Here is a 16,171-nt window from a genome sequence, read left to right on the forward strand (position 1 = left end):
AGTGTTATCAGTCCTCAAGGAAAGAGGTGAACAAAATATATAGTGTTTCTTTAATTACATCAAGCAAGTAATTTTTCTTCCCAACTGTATAATTTGAAACAATCTTTCTTAGCTATAAAGATGAATAATAATGTGCATTTTGAAGAGCTGTTTGGAAAATAACAATATATAACTGTCATTTATTGTGTCTGCTAAGTTTCAGTATCTGTGTACATAAAAATTATTTACAGACATAGGAAGGTAGATTAGGTCGAAGGTAGACATGGGTTTGAATCTCACCTCTGCCAGTTACTATGTGACCTCAGGCAAGCCAGTTTCCACATTTGCAAAGCATAAATAATATTAATACTTATAGCATTTTGTGGAGACTAAATTAATCCGTACAGGCACAGTTCCTGGCACGGAGGGAATATGCCATGCAGGTTAGTTCTATGATTACCTCTGTTAGCTTCACAGAAAGCCTATAAAGTAAGAGATATCCTTCCTATTTGGCATATTGACACCTGGTTCAAAGATAAAGGAACCTTGTGTTCATTATCTCATTAGCTGACCTAAGAGCAGAAATTCAAATTCAACTTTATCTAACTCTAAAGATATTGTAATAGGCCTGGATTTCTCTTCCAAACTGTTCCATCTATTCCTGTAAATTTACTTTGTATACCCATCTAGGCTCTATGTTGGCACAATCCCACTTGGCTTTGAAAATCATTTAGTTATTTCTCTAGTGCCCAATACTATGCCAGTTTATGATGTCTGCCTTTTGATAAACAGAATTTTTTAATTTCAATTTATATGAGTTTAATATTTCTTTCTTTTATGACTTGTGCATTTTGTAGCTTGTTTCAGGAATCATTCCCTAATCAAAATCACAATTATCTTCTCCTATAATGTTTTCTCAAAAAGTTGCCTTTTATTTTTTCTCTTTAACTCACTGTACATGGTTTTTATGTATGATTTTAGGTAGCACACCATTTCATTGCTTTCCATATAACAATCAATAGTCAATTGTCCCAGGGCCATTTTCTAAAATACAGAACTGATCTATAAGTTCCTTACTCATTTATAATAACAGATTTATCGTAAACTAAGTAAGTTTCCAAATATACGTAGACTGAAATTTATCATATTGCCTATCTCTGTACCAATATCACCCTGTCATTATTGCTTATCAGGCATAAACCCCTATTTTTTTAAGGATAGCCTTGGCTTTCCTTGGATATTTTTTCTCTTTCATATAAATTATAGACTTAGTTTGCTAAGTTCCAATAAATCAGTAAGGTATGAAGTTTCTGGCTGGAACTGCATTGATTCTTAATATAAATTTCTGAGAATTGACATGTTTGAAATCCAAAGAAGCCTGCAATAAACAAAAATCCCAATCAAGAATCCTATTAAAGGCCAAAGAATCAAAGATACATGTCCCATTGAAAAAAAAAAAAAACAAACCAGTAATTACAATAGAACTAAGATCATACAAGATTTTAAGCTTCATTTTGGAAGATTTATGACATCAAGCATGCAACTGAAAGAATTCAAACATTATGGCCTGGGTGAAGAATGAATAATATGTATGCACTGAGGCAGAAACTTTTACCATACTTTGCAAATAATTTTGTAGAATTCAAATAGTAGATAAAGGGAATTATAGTAGAAATAGCTGACTGTGGTAATATCATTGTCACTGACACTTTTTGAGAGACTCTAGATATTACCCAGAGGAACTTAATAAAGGCATTCATTGTTCCATTTTACCTATTTTCAAAATTTATTCTATTTAATTTTTTTTCCTAATCCCTTGGACAAATGCTTAACCCATTAATATCCAGCCTTTCTTATTACTAAGATGTACATTTAAGATAATCTTTTCCAATTTATTTTGTGGTTGTTTTCTTTGGAAGATTATTGCCTAATTTCAAATATATGGTATTTAGCTGGTTATCTCTGTTTTTAACACTTAACTAAATTACATGGTGATAACTACATGATCTATATGCTGTCAATTCTTTGAGATTTATTGGTACTTTTTTCTGGTACTTTATGGTACTTACTTTAAGGCATTTATTGATACTTGGCTAAATGTGTGCCTAACTTCTTAAAATATCTATTTTTTTAAAATTGTGTTCCTAATATAGGAGAGAGGCATGAGAACTATACAGATTGACTAAATATTAAACCAGGTTGAATTCAGAGTCTGCTACATGCTGCAAGACATGAGAACCTGGCAGATCATCCTAAGGCCAGACCACGGGGAAATTACACCAAGATTCTTGCTGAAATTACTAACAAATATTTCCCCATAGCTTTAATGCTATATACCAATACCCTGAAATGAAAACAGATAGGATCCCAATTTCTCAAACAGTCAAGATCTGATTCTCTGACTAAGAGGAGATCATGTCTCTGTCTGTGGAACATTATTCCTTCTCTAAAAAACTTTCATTTTGTCTCAAACTTCTTTAGCTTGTGCTTGAATTCTTTCCTGTGATGAGTTGAGGACCCTCTCTTGGTGGGCATGGGGCTTGATCGCACTTGGGGAGATTAGCCCCATCCTGCATCGCTCGGAATTATTTGGACTTTCTGAATCTATTGATCATGTCATTAATCATATCTGAAAGCTTCCTGGTCATTAGATATTTAACTATTCTTCTGTATCATTCTCTTCTTCTAGACAGATATTCAATGCTCTCCTTATATACTTCATGCCTTTTAGTTGTTCATATTTTTAATTTATTTTATATTCTTTGTTGCATTCTAAATGTTTTCTTTAATTTTATATTCCAAATCATTAATTCACTTTTTAATGGGCTTAATATCTTGTCAGTCCACCATGTCTTAAATTTCTATTATTATGTACTTTTATTATTGTCAGTTCTCTTTAATAAAAAAAAAAAAAGAATTATCCTTAGGCATTTTTCATAGTCTCTTACTTTCAATAATATTTTCAATTCTTTTTTAAATATTTATTTTACATTAAAAATAATTATTATGTTTTTAAGTCTACGATGCTAAAATCTGAAGAACTTGCAAATCTGATTCTGTTGTGTGTGTTTCTTTGTTACCCTTAGCTCATAAAACATCAGTTCCTTTGTGTGTGTATATGTGTGTGTGACTGTGAAGTCAAAGTTCTTGACACTGTAAGTATGAAAAATCTTTAAGATTAACTTCAAGTTGGGTCTTTTATGAGAGAATTTGCTTCTATTTCCTGGGGAACTACATATCAAGGACCATTTTACCACAAATTATTGGCTTGATTTCTTTTTTTTTAGACCATTCAGGTTGCATGAACTTGGGCTTCAAAGCCACAGGGGAGCCTGGTGCTAGTTATAAATTCTCAGGACAGATGTTTCCCTTTTCATTCAGCAACCAAGTTCATCACCAAAAATTCTTTTTGGATGCTCCTGAGAGATGGAAGGTTTATTTCTGTTGAACCTACTCACTAAGAGTTATCCCTTTGGGATCTCAGCTTTACGTGGAGTGGTCTTCTCTTAGCCTCTCCCGCTTGTGCAAACCTGACTTTTTCCTCTCCCACGTATCCTCTGGGACAATGAAAAACCAAAGTTCATATTTGTTCTGTTTGACAAATATCTTCAAGATAGAAGCCAGACTCTGTGTTCTTATCTTTATGAGTTCCCTCTCTCCTTAATTTTTGCTTTGTAAATTCTCTTCTTTTTTTTTCTAGTACATGGGAACATTTAAAAATATGCTTTTAAAATACTTTTATATTTTTTCTAACACAATTGAGACATTGGTCTCCAAATCTGCCATATAGCCAGAAATGGAAGCCCTCATTTATTTCTCTTTGTCACTGTAGCATGTTTAATTGTGCTTTATTGGTGTTTTAACTGCCTGAAATGATATTTTGTCTTTTATTTTTTCTATGAACTAGCACATGAGCTCCTAGAGTAGAGGAGGAATTTTTTTGTTGTTGTTATTTTAGTTTTTCACTACTATAATTTCAGTGCATACAATAGTACTCAGCACATAGGAGCTTAAATATTTTTTTAAATGAAGTAATAATGAATTTCATGTGGTTAAAGTGATCAGAGACTAGAGACTGAAGTAGTCCAGTCTCCTCTTTCTCTGTCTCTTTAAATCTTCTCACTTTCTTTAATGTGATGGTCGGTTCCAATGTTATACTGACATTAGAAGGCATTCATTTTGTGTCTTATTTCTTACTATTCTTACTTTTCATTTTTGTCTTATTCATTTTGTGTCATATTTCAAACTTCGGGTTTAAGATTGAGACTTCTAAAGCCACCCGGGTCAGCAAAAGCAGTGCTCCACTGGTTTAACACAATTTTTTGGCTTCCTTAATGGCAAAGCCCAATTAATAATAGAGCAGTCCTGTACTTAAAGAGTGCCAAGGCAGTTTTGTGGTATTTTTTTGTCCTGTCGCCTAAAACCATCTTAATAGTACACTAGACTCGCTCTACTCTTTAAGAGTGCCCCTTTGGAATTTTATTACCTGTCTCAAGTACAACATCATTTCTCCACAGATTATTCTCTTGGGCTTAATTTGTTGTTGTTGTTTCTTTGTTTGATTGTTTTCTGGCTATTGACCAAATCCATATTGCCAAATACTCTGACTACAAACTTACATTTAGATCTCTGGCCACATAGGTTTGTCTCACATTATAATACACATTCCTATTATGAAACCAAGTTATTTTACAATTCCTACAAGAACTGAGGGAGTGTTAATCATTCTTCCTAGAAGAGGGGTTCTAAATTTGTGTATGTGTGTGCAGGTGCGCATACAGATGATTATACTCATTCAGTGAAAGGGCTCAACATTATAGGGGAAAAAAAAACTAGATACATGACTCACTCTCCACCCAACCTCAATTTATTCATTTATTTATTTATTCAGTAAATCTATATTTACCTTTTTCTAGTTCCAGCAAGGCTCAATTAATGTCTAGTTTATAATCTATAGCTTTAAGTATGTGGTTAGGTCTATTGCTTTAAAGAAAGTTATTTATTTCAAAAGTTTGACTTCAAAAAATGTGTTTTTATCGAAACGTTTCAATACCTCTTTGAAAAAAATACAATTTCTAAATTAAAGCTACAATTTTCTAACTTTAATTTATCACATGAAACCTTTTTTCCCTGTGCTGTTCATTTTCATTTGCAAAATGTACTTCTGCCGATTTTCATATTATAATCTTTGCTCTGTATTAAACCTATCTCCTTTAAAAGATTGTTCTAAGATAAAGCTGAATCGAATATTTTACTGATGAGTCCCAAAAGAAAGGCCTTTTCAAAATCCACTGAGTTTAGAGAAAGCTATTGGATACGTATATAGTGATGCTTATCTTAAAAAGCATCACCGATATTTATAGAGCAAAAGAAGCTATTTCTTCCATTGTTAAATCTTAGTTTTGGGTTTCAGAACTATCAAAACATGAAGGCAATGCCTCAGGCATTTACATTGCTGATCATTAATATAAAGGTGAGAAGTGCATTACTAGCTGTCATTATCACACACTAAATTACTTTTATTTCTGAAGAGCAAAAAAAACAAAAAACAAAAAAAACCCCACAGCATATTAATGCTTTTGTTTCTCTTTACTTTTCCCCTCTGCTGATAATTAGAGTGCTTTGAAAATAAAATAGACACAGATTTTTATCAGGCACATGGAGAGTATTAAAAATTAGTGCATGTATCTTTCTTCCATTTGCAAGAAACAGCCGTTATTATTCAACTATTATGCATTTACCTGAGGCAATCTCAAAAACAGTCTGCTGCCAAGTTTCTTGTTAAGCATTTTCAAAAAGCTCACTTTCTAAGAATCTTTGTAGGATAAACATTTTGGAATTACAAGAATATTATTTTTCCTAGGAAACTTTTATAAATAGAGCACTAGAAACAGGATAATTTATAAACTGAGGAATTAACTGAGAATGTATACAAGAATATCTGTATATTTTTTCTTATATCTGAGGAAAAATTAGGAGAATTGCAAAAAAAAACAAACAAAATGCACTTCAGTCTTCATTTAATTTTTATGTATAGATACAGTCTAAGAGGACTAAATCTTCCTGATGTCAGTTGAAGAGATAATAGAAGTATGAATGATAATTTTTTTTTTTAACTAGAGCAGGGGATGTTTAAATAATTATGTCTTTCATGACAAAATGCTTTACATGTCTTTTGACTCCCATTGCTGTACTTTTTGCTAATGCTGATCTCACAGCCAACTCCCTCTGGAAATACTGGAAAATGTCATTGACGATCTTATAAATTCAAAAACTTTGAGTTCTCTGACTCTCAAATCTATGACACAAGATCCAAATATCTGTTCTCCAAATTCCTGTGTATTTTCCAGACATCAAACCTATATTTTCAAACTGATGCCACAAAACCCCAAAATCATAATCTAAACAAAATTAGTAAGTGCATTATTCATCCCCTGAACTCCTACCGTCATCACACAATCTGTTTATTCTCAGTTTGTATTTCCTGTTTTAATTACTAGTTACTATTTATCAGGAACCATGAACCAGTAGTTTTTAACCTCTCTTTCTTTCTGCACATCTTTTGATTACCAGATCCCACAAATACTCTCTTGAATGTGCCTCTTGGTGTATGACTTATCTTACATCCCCTCTGAAATGTCTTAGCTCAGAATCTCATCTAATTCTTCTTCTAAAGTCTTGAACAACTTTTTAAGTCTTATTAATGCCAAAAAATCTCTCTCCATTCAAGTTTACTTGCCATATTAACTAGAACTATCAGCTAAAATTTCAAATAATATTAATTCTCTGCTTTAAAAAAAAGGATTTTGGGTGCCCCAAGAGCAAAGATCACCTCCTAAGCATAAAACGATGCCTTCAAAAATCTCGACTCAGCCTATTACCACAGCTTTAATGCACAGGAATCTTTCCACATCTCAGTTCTTACCATTACTCAAATCTGCCAGATCTTTAATATTCCAGCACCTTTGCAGATATTATTTCTTCTGTAAAAACTGCCCTTTCTCTCTTGCTCACCTGGGAAACACCAATTCATTAAGAAATCTCTGTACATCTCCTCCCTGGGAAGCCCATTCCATCTGCTTTCATAGAACTAGTTAGTAGCCTCCTTTGTATTTCCACAAAAATTTGTTCAAACTCCTCTTAATATAATTTCTACACATTATTATTATTATTGTTATTATTATTATTAGTCTATCTTCCTAATTGTCCTATGAGCTTTGTGATAAATAGAACTGTGACCACATTATCACCAAGGCTAAAGATGTTATCTTCACTTTTTGCATGCTCAATGTGTATTTGGGGGTGGGGGAAAGAAAGTCATAGCTCCTCTGTAAAGATTGCCCTTTTTTTCAGCTTTTACTGACTACCCCATTCTCAAAACTCCACATTATCCTTTAACCAAGTAATTTCACAATAGTTTCATGTGAGTAAAGCTTGCTTCAGAATCCAAGTTTTGAAATGTTGCTGGGCAATTAAGAGGCAGCTAGATAAGCTTGAAAAACAGATGAATAGGTAGATGGGAAGGAAGGAGAGAAAAAGGGAAGAAAGCAAGAGAAGAAGAGAAGGAGAGCAGGAGGGAGGGAGGACAGATCAAAGCTAAGAGATCGAATATTACAAATGACAACAGCCAAATCATATTGACAAAAGAACTCTGACCCTCATCTCTTCAACAACCAGCTCATGGACCTAAACCCTAACCTCTGTGGTGATGGGCCTAGAATAGTCAGGACTTGGTAAAGGACTCTCAGCTTTCCGATCTTTTGCTCCTCCTCCCAAAATCTGACCAACTAGACAAAGATAAATACAATTCCCAAAACAATTATGTAACATGCCGATTGGATTCTAATCTGCCTTGCTTAGGACCTCTCTTAAGTTGATAACTTCCAGTAAGAGCATACAAGAAACCTTCCATTTTTTTCACTATAAAGCTTCCCCATTCCCTTTCCTGCCTTTGAATCTTTGCCAAATACAAATAGTAGAGACTGACTGCCCAGTTATAGCAAGCTCTGAATAAATAGCCTGCATTTGTTCCCATTTGTGTGGTCTTTGTTTAATTCCACAGAGTTCTCTGTGGCCCTTGCTCTGTCAGTGAAAATTTTTAGACATATAAATCTAACAGAAAAATAATAATGAAATAAATTCAATATTTTAAAACTCAAACTCTTTACATAACACAGAAGAGTGAAAAGTATAAATATCTTTGAAATGCTATTACAATTAATCTCAATGTTCTTCACAAGATATTGCATACAGTCCTAAAACCCTCTCGCTCACTTTCTGCCCCCAACTAAAAGGTTATTTCAAAGAATGAGGCTCTTTCCAACTCAACCCATGAACATTCCCTCCTCCACTTGCTTCTCCTGTAATTTTGCTAATTCGTGATGTCTCAGCCCTCTCTAATGCAAATCTTCTGTAACAGATTCTCCTATTATTTTCCTTCTCATTCTTTGCTCAGATTCTGCACCAAAAGACGACTTGTAAGTAGAACTGGGGAGTTCTCATTAAGATTGGTGGGTTTTATCAATGTCAATATCTTGGTTATGATTGTCTATTTTAATTTTTTAAATATACTTTACTTTTTACAGCAGTTTTAGCTTCACGGGAAATTGAGTAGAAGGTGCAGAGATTTCACATATACCCCATGGCCTCACACATGTATAGCCTCCTTTATTATTAACATCTCCTGCAAGATGGTGTATTTGTTACAACTAGTGATGCTACATTGACACATCATTATCAGCCAGAGGTTATAGTTTATATCAGCGCTCATTCTTGGTGGTGTATATTTCATGGGTTTGGACAAATTTATAATGATATGTATCATATATGTAGTTTCATTATAGTGTCGTATAGCTTCATGTCCTAAGAATCTTCTCTATTCCATCTATTCATTCCTCTCCACCTCCTAACCCTGAGAAACCACAGATCTTTTACTGCCTCCATAGTTTTGTCTTTTCCAGAATGTCATTTGGTTGAAATCACACAATATGTAGCCTTTTCAGATTGGCCTCTTTCACTTAGTAATATGCATTTAAGATTCCTCTTTGTTTTTCATGGCTTGGATAATATTCCATTGTCTGGATGTGCCACAGTTGATTTATTTGTTCATCTACTGAAGGACATCCTGGTTGCTTCCAAGTTTTGGCAATTGTGAATAAAGCATCCATGTGCACATTTTCGTGTGGACATAAGTTTTTAACAACTTTGGATAAATACCAAAGTCTGTGATTGCTGAATTATGATTCCCTTCATATATTAGATTTTTTAACTACTGGTGAATCACTTCTCTAAATAAAATATCCTCATTTTTTAAAAAAGTAGCTTTCTGTGAGAGGTTGTTCCATGGTGTTATGTGTTCTCTGTTCTGTTTATACACATGACAAAAATGATCACTGTTGAAGGGCTTATAATTAAATATATATGTAATAATTTGGGTGTAGTCTGACACAAATAGAGTGCTGTGAACTCTGCTTTAAAATTTTTGTTCAGGATAATGTACTAATACTTGCAATGACATTTTTGAGAATTGATTTACATTAAACTGCATTGTACAAATCTCCCAAATATATATATTTTTATTTGTAAGTCATATACATTTCTCTCATATATGTTTATGACCTTGCTATGCTTTGTCTCATTAGATGTGGTATATTGCATTAAAGATGTTTGATCTCTCTTCCAGTTCAAAGCCATCTGAAATCTTGATAACCAAATTTTTAATGCTAACCAAATCTCAGCCTTGGTCAACACTGCCCTTAAAGCGCTAGAAAATTGGTGTCCTATTGAAGGTTTTACGAAAAGTCTAAAGGCCTTGCTATGATTTTGATGAAACCTATGTTCGTCTTTCCACTAAATCAGTTCAATTCACATAGAATCTTATGATCTTGCACATGCCTTCTGTTTCCAGTTACAAAGAGTTCAATATCATTCTTTAATCTGCTAACTTCCTGTCCCACATAAAAACAAACAAAAAACTACTCAAGTTTGCTATAAGTAGCAAACTTTACTTTATATTCGGAGATAGTAAATAATGCAAAAATACAAATTAAAACTTTAAACATTATTTTTTTTAAAAAATTGACTCAACTGTTTCCAAATTATTACACCAATTTCTCTTACCATTTTAATTGAATTGCCTTTCTGAAGATAATTCTCAACCTTTTATTTTTAACTTACATTCTATTTTAAGGTAGAAAATTAAAATTTACTTGTGTCTTCTGTTTCTTTATATCCTGCTGACTCACATTTCACTCAGTTTCTTGGGTACTTTTCTAAATAGGTTTTAAAAGAATTCTGTTATTAGATAGTAATATGCATATACATATATATCTCTATCTCTATCATCTATCTATCATCAATCTATCATCTATCTATCTATCTATCTATCTGTCTATCTAATCATGTATCTATCTATCTATAGAGAGAGAGAGAGATACTTTATATCACCACCCATTATGCTGAGAATACTAAACAAGGAAAGTTAGGTGATTAATTGTTCTTTCTCCATGGAATAAAGAACCTTTATGTTTCTTGTAAAATAAATGCTTAGTTTGTAAGTGCCAGTGTCTGGATGTTATGAGAACAAAAAGGGTCTATCTGCCTGCATGTGTTCCAGTCCAAGAAGGACACATGAAGGTTTTGCAGCAAAGAAAGTAAGGATTTATTTCAGAGTTCAAGTCCTGGAGACACAGACGAGTTAATGCTCTCAACAACCTGGCCCTCTAGGTGTCTCAGAGTACAGATTATATAGGGAAAAATCAGTTGTCATAGAAACTAAGGGAGTTGGGAGCATGGATACAATTGATTGGACAATTGGACAGGGCTGGTGTAATTGATGATTGTGTTCAGTTCTGGAATCAGCCATGGCGCCATCCCATGCGGTCCTTTGGCAGGTGAGGTTGTTCTGCTTTGATGAGCCTGGTACTGAAATACATCTAAGGCTAAGATGTTATCCTTAGTATAACCAAAACTTATTGTCTCCATGATTATAGACTTGAGGCTCGATAAATCTTATGTCCTCAGACTTAATGATTAAAGGAGCAGACATACAGAAGTAAAAGGGAGAGAGCGTGGAAAAAGCAAATGAGTTGCAATGCCATTCATTATCTGGGCAAAACAGCTTGAATCAGGAAAAAGAAACTATATTTAAAAAATGAAATGAAGTTTGTGTGCAGTTACAGTGCTGTTACATGGGTACTTAGAACATGGTTGAAACAAGTTTGTCCTAAAACTATTCAGAGTCTAGTTGGGGAGCTAGAACAATAAATAAACCAGAAAAAAAATGTTATTTCTATAATAGATGCATTTATGCAATATTGTACTAGGATGAATATGTGATAGAATAACAATCACAGATCTGAGATAGAGTAACAATCAGAAAAGATCTTTTAAAAAAATCACAATAATCTTTATTTCATTACGGTTTGTAATGACCACTTTTTGTTCTTCTATATTCTTATTAACAATCCTTTAATAATTTTTGCTCAAATATTCCCAGAGGCTGAGGTAAAGTTAGACAGTGTGTAACTTGGAATGTTCCTCTCCCTTTAAAAAAAAAATGCATATATAGAAAGTTGTTTTCCTTCCAGCAGAACTCTGTTCATCGTTTTTTAACTTGACCAAAGTAGATTAGTGATTTTACCAGCTAGAAGTTAAATCAGATATTTAGCTATAATTCACCTATGTGAAGAAATTTGAAATTGCTTGAAAAACTTTCAAACTCCTCAATCATTTTAGGCTTCAATCCTTCTCTCAAAAGTTTCTTCTTCCATCTATGGCCATGCCAACCTGAACACGCCCGATCTCATCTGATCTCGGAAGCTAAGCAGGGTTGGGCCTGGTTAGTACCTGGATGGGAGACCACCTAGGAATTCTGGGTGCTATAGGTGTAAAAAAAAAAGTTTCTTCTTCCACTTTCAGTTCAAAGATACTTATTCTGGACAGAATATCTAAAAGACAAATAAGAGTCAAGGTTTTCTTTTTTATATACTCTATTAACAATACTTCCTTGTGTCCGAGGACACAGTGCTTACCTTTTTTATTCTTTGTATACCTCCAAAGCTTACTCTGTTTTTCTTGGCATTTTTTTTTTTTTTTTGCAGGACATGATTTTAACCACTCTATAATATACTGTTAGTTTTGTTTATTTATATTTTATATGATACTTTAATGTTTTTGCTCATTAAAATCTTCTGAGAAGTACACTTTTGTCTTCTTCGTAGAGTGCATATGTCATCACAATCACAATTACAATTTGCAATTTGGGACTTGTAGGATGATTCTGCAGTTTTTGGTCTCCAACAGGCTAGGATCTAAATTCCTCTCCATTATGATGTGTTCTTGAAAAGCCATGGTGCATTTTCCTCACCTATAACAACGAAGATTGTATTGGGTTGACTCCCTAAAGTATCTCTATGTCCTAACTCCCAGAATCTGTAAATGTGATCTTATTTGGGTATAAAAAGGTCTTTGCAGATGTAATTAATTATAGGCTTTTCTGATAAGATCATCTTGGATGAGGGTAGGCCCTAAATTCAATGACAAGTCCTTACAAGAAAAGAGAAGGAGAAACAGACATGGAGAATAATGCCATGTGAAGACAGAGCAGACAGACCTAAATCAAAGTACACCAGGAGCCACCAGAAGCTAGAAGCGACAAAGATTCTTTAGAGTCTTTGGGAGGATTGTGTCCTAGCTGATACCTTGACTTTGAACTTTTTATCTCCAGAACTGTGAGAGAATTAATGTCTATCGTTTTAAGCCACCACATTTGTAGTAATTTGTTATAGCAGGCCTAGGAAATTAATACAAAGATAATATCACACTGTGAGGACTAAATGAAAAAGAAAAAAATCTGATAACCCATATAACAACTTTAGGAGAGACTCTATTACATAACATATTTTTGAACCTTAATTTACTCCATCTTTCTTAGGTTTCCTTTTAAAATATAATGGCATTGATTCAGTCTAAATCTCTAGTTTTGGAGTCTATCTTTCTAAAATGGCTATCATGTTAAAATGATATACTTTCTTTGACTTTCTCATTATGGTCACTTTATCATACAGTCCATGTTACTTAGAATGAGATAGAATTAGAGCAAAAATTTCCATAACAATCACTTTTAGCCACAGCTGTGTTTGACTTTGTCATGATTCCTGACTTACTCAGATCTCCATCCTTACCTTGTGTGCCCTGCTGACCTCTCTATTCTGTCATTGGCTTGGGAAAATGTTGCATGTCAAGATCATGGACTCAGCAACTCACATGAACAAAAAGTCTGCCAAATACTTAAATTCTGGTATTCATGGATTTATAATCAAGAGAAAAAATCGATGTTATAGAAGCATAGAATAGAGTAGGGTTTTACCTTTCTGCAGTGAAATAGAGTTTATTTTGCTTGAAGGTGAGAGGCTGACATAGAAACTTTTTATAATCTATTCTTAGTTTCCTACTTCAGTAAAGAAAGCTCAAAAATACATTTATTTAGTAGAAAACAATTGAACTCCTACAACTTTCAGGATATAGACTCATTTAAATTTGTGATTTCCAACCTTGAAATTTGCATTTAACTGTCATAGTATTAAGATGATTTTACCTTAATAAAATGACAAACTGATAGTACAGTAATTGTTTCTTAAATGCAATATGTGAAAAGGTCTGAATCAAGTGAAATAACGTAGGCTATAAAAGCTATAACCATTCCCATTCCTTGTTTTATTGCAATGTAAAAATTACTATCATTATACTTACTAATCTGAACAAATAAATATTCATCGAATGATCACATTTCCCTTTTATTAGGATTTTTACAATAATAAAGACATCTAAATTTCCCTTTTCCATTATGTTCATATTAAACATCTCAGATGAAAATGAGATGAACAATGTGATCAGAGCAGTGAGGATAAAACTATTTAAGAAAAAATAACTTATATTACCAGAAAAGGATCTGTCTTTCTTGAGATATTCTGAGTTCTTTTTCTCTTTTATTTTTATTTTCTTTCCTACCCTCTCCTAAGTCTCTATCTCTTTTTACTCCCTCCCTCCCTCCCTCCCTCCCTCCCTTCCTCTTTCCCTCCCTCCCTTCTTTCCTTCCTTCTTTCATTCTTTTCTTCTTTCTTGCTGTCTTTCTCCATTCATCAAGTGCTTATTGAAGATTTTATATGTGTCACACACTAGAATCCGGAAATATCACTGTCAACAAGATAAACTCACTGATCTCATAAAGTTTACAAGTTAAATGACCTCTTTATACAACCAGATTTTTGTACAAATGCCCTAATTGGAAATTATCACCTGGACGTTCAACAATTGCATCAAACATAACCTATCTACAGAATTTAATTCACACCAAAATTTTGGAGCCCTTATGGACTCCTTTGATTTTTTTATTCCTCACATCTGGCCACCAAAGCAAGTTTATTTTATGTCTATATTTCTTTAGCCTATATACCTGCTTTTGATCACTTCTCTCTCTGTTATTCTCCAAATTTTTCTTTATCTGGTCACTGAGTGATCTCTGTATAATCTAAATTGTATCATATCTGAATATCTAATGAAAATGTGAAGACCTCTACAATGAAACCTGCAGAATATTTTTGGAGAAATAAAAAATAAATAAATAGAGGGATGTATTATACTCAAATATTGGAATACTTAATATTATAAAGATGTTAATTTTCCCAAAATTAATCTATAAATTTAACCAATCCCAATTAAAATCTAAGCTTTTTTCTTTTTTCTTCTAAATTTAACTAGTTAATTCTAAATTTATTTTGGAAATGCAAAAGGTCAAGGATATTCTAGGCAATATTGAAGAACAAATCTGAAGGACATGTAACGCTAAATAGAAGACCTATTGTAAAAAAATATTAAATAAGAACGTATAGTATTGGTTCAAAGATAGACAAGCTGACCAATGTAACTGAATAGACAGTTCAGAAATAGACCAATATATATGCAGTTAAGTAACTTGTGATAACAATGGTACCATTGGAGCAGTAGGGAATTTTTGTTTTTCATTGAACTGTACTGGGCAATTGGCTATATTTTCTTCATACATCCAAATACCAGTGTGAGTAAATTTGGACTCCTACTACAGTTATTCTAAGGAAAAGTTTCACTTGATCTGGTATAAGAAAGTTAAGACAAATGATTTGCTAATAAATACGTTTTCTTTTAAGACTAGATGATCAAGAATAGTAGAAGTGATTGGCAGGACCAAAGAAATAAGAAGAGTTATAAGTTTGAGGTAGAAGTTCGTTGGTTTGGTTTTAGCTATTTAGATAAACTCATCGTTAGCAGTGAGTATGCTTTGCTACTCATTGTTGTAACAACAAAAATAAAAACAAAATAAACAAATAAACAAAACTATGTGGATAAATTCAGAGAAAGTTTACCATTTGCCCTGTTTATTTTGTTGACCTAGAGAATATATTCATTTTTGTATAGTTTTTAATAAATATATAAGATATACTTATGGATATGTTTAAAACCGTAAGAATGTTCAATTTTATTGAAATTATTAAGCTACTAATTGTGTGTAGAGTGACACAAAAGATGGAACCGTACAGGCAATGTTCTTTATTGCTTTTCAAAACTTCCTCTCTCCGGCCCTTCCTTTCCTATGTCAATGACAATTCATGATATTCTGCCACATAGTTTTTGTACCCAACCTATGAGTGTGCATGCTGCTCAGGACATCACAGACCTTTAGGGATGAATAAGAACAATAAATTAAAGTCCATGTGAGACTCTGAAGAAATGAGAGGGAGGGAACACCCTGGAACAAGCCCTTGCATCTATTTTCTGCCTAAGGGCAAAACCAGATAATGCTACTCATTCTTCTGAGTTCCCTGTGTCTCTATGAATTGTTCAGAGAACAAAGAATATCATTTATCCCTATGACAATGCTTCAAAATCTTTAAAGCAACAGGTGAACCATGTTATTTTACAAACATAGCAAAATTCTATGCCAGGAAAGAGATGGACAAGGAGAGTTCTACCTCCTTGGTACTTAGAATCAAACTTCTGCTAACTCACATTTAATATGTTATGTGTTTGCTTTCCAGATGATGTCAAGAAGCACAGGTATTTTAGTGGGAACACTGTCATAATTATACATTAAATAAATAAGATGTTAGAGTTTCTCTGATACATTCAGCAAAACATGGTTGAGCAAGCCCACAGA

At 33.3% G+C, this 16,171-nt stretch overlaps 1 non-coding gene across 1 annotated transcript; it reads left to right on the plus strand.

Annotated features, from left to right (window-relative positions):
• Positions 1 to 11,748: 11,748 nt before the first annotated feature.
• On the plus strand, positions 11,749 to 11,867 carry LOC111741667. The gene has a single exon (XR_002781056.1). It is a non-coding gene; the product is annotated as a 5S ribosomal RNA (ribosomal RNA).
• The last annotated feature ends 4,304 nt before the right edge of the window (positions 11,868 to 16,171 follow it).

This window comes from Pteropus vampyrus, unplaced genomic scaffold, assembly GCF_000151845.1.
Source record: "Pteropus vampyrus isolate Shadow unplaced genomic scaffold, Pvam_2.0 Scaffold3, whole genome shotgun sequence".
In the NCBI taxonomy this organism is placed as follows: domain Eukaryota; kingdom Metazoa; phylum Chordata; class Mammalia; order Chiroptera; family Pteropodidae; genus Pteropus; species Pteropus vampyrus.